Below are 1,304 nucleotides of genomic sequence, written 5' to 3' on the forward strand. Positions count from 1 at the left end.
GCATAACATGGATGAACCTTGAGGACATTATGCTGAGTGAAATCAGTCAGTCACAAAAGGAGAAATATGCCATAGAGCCATTATTGTAAAGATTAAGAAAAAGCACCCACACTAAAAGAGGGGGTGGGTGGGTGGGAATTTATCTTTTATTTTTTCATTGTTGCTTTTTTTGTCGGATACCAGGTTGTGTGGCACAGGATGAGGGGGAGGTAGGGGAAGGTGGAGCACAGAGTAGGGAATGAGCACAGGGGCAGGGGAATACACTAGAAGGGGAAGGGGAAAGGAAAAATAAGGTGGATAAGGAAATAACTAAGCAGATTTACATGGACGAAATAAATTATGATCTAAGCACAAACGTGGAACAACGGGGTTCATGGATACAAAGATTAAGGCATGGTTTGAATGGGTAAAAGTGGAGAAATAATGGTAAGATGCTTGGCTCTCTGTTGAATCTTGGTTTCCCTTGCCTACAATTGTAAAATAGACACTTGAAGGGGAGAAAGAGGAATAGCCAGAAACATCACCAGAGAAACCTTGTAAATCCGTCTTCAGCCTCTAACTGTTTGGAATAACTAAAATCGGGCTAGAACTTGCCTAGTGAAGGAAGTTTGCTGCAGAACCTTTACATTGCACAAGACCATAGGTAGAATCCTGATCCTCATCCAGAATCTTCTGAGGTGGGACATTTCCACATGAAAGGACAAGCAAACCAGACTGGAGTATCTAGAAGAACAGAAGATACTTCTTGAAAGAAAGAATAGAAGAAAAGAAAAGAAAAACAAAACAAAACACAATAACAGCAGTCCACTTGACTGTAAGAACATGCAAGTTTTTCCCCAGGGAGTCATCAAGGCAAGTGGTCAGATTCCCTCAAGGCAAACCTCCTTCCAAGACTGAAATTCAAATGGAATACACTAGCAGGCATATGGTCCTGCTGCTGACCACGTTGGTCACCAATAAGGGAAAGAGGGGGAAAAACAGCAATGGAGTTGTGAACTAAGTCCAACCACATTCAATAGATTCCTGTTAACCTACACTGAGACCTGGTTAACCAGCAGTATGATGAGACCTGGGGACATGGTTCCAGAGGACTAGAATGGAGTGTGAAACATCCAGCTGATATAAAGTGAGGGGTGATGCACAAGAATACCTACATTTGCAGATAGTACCCATTTGACCTGGCATCAATGGCTGGATGATCAGAACACAACTGGAGGAAGAAAGAAGGGGGGCTGGGGAAGTAACCCACTGTAAGTGGATGTTCTTGACCTATGTTTATGGATGCAGTATGACAAAGAAGTAGA

This window comes from Chrysochloris asiatica, unplaced genomic scaffold, assembly GCF_000296735.1.
Source record: "Chrysochloris asiatica unplaced genomic scaffold, ChrAsi1.0 scaffold00095, whole genome shotgun sequence".
Lineage (NCBI taxonomy): Eukaryota > Metazoa > Chordata > Mammalia > Afrosoricida > Chrysochloridae > Chrysochloris > Chrysochloris asiatica.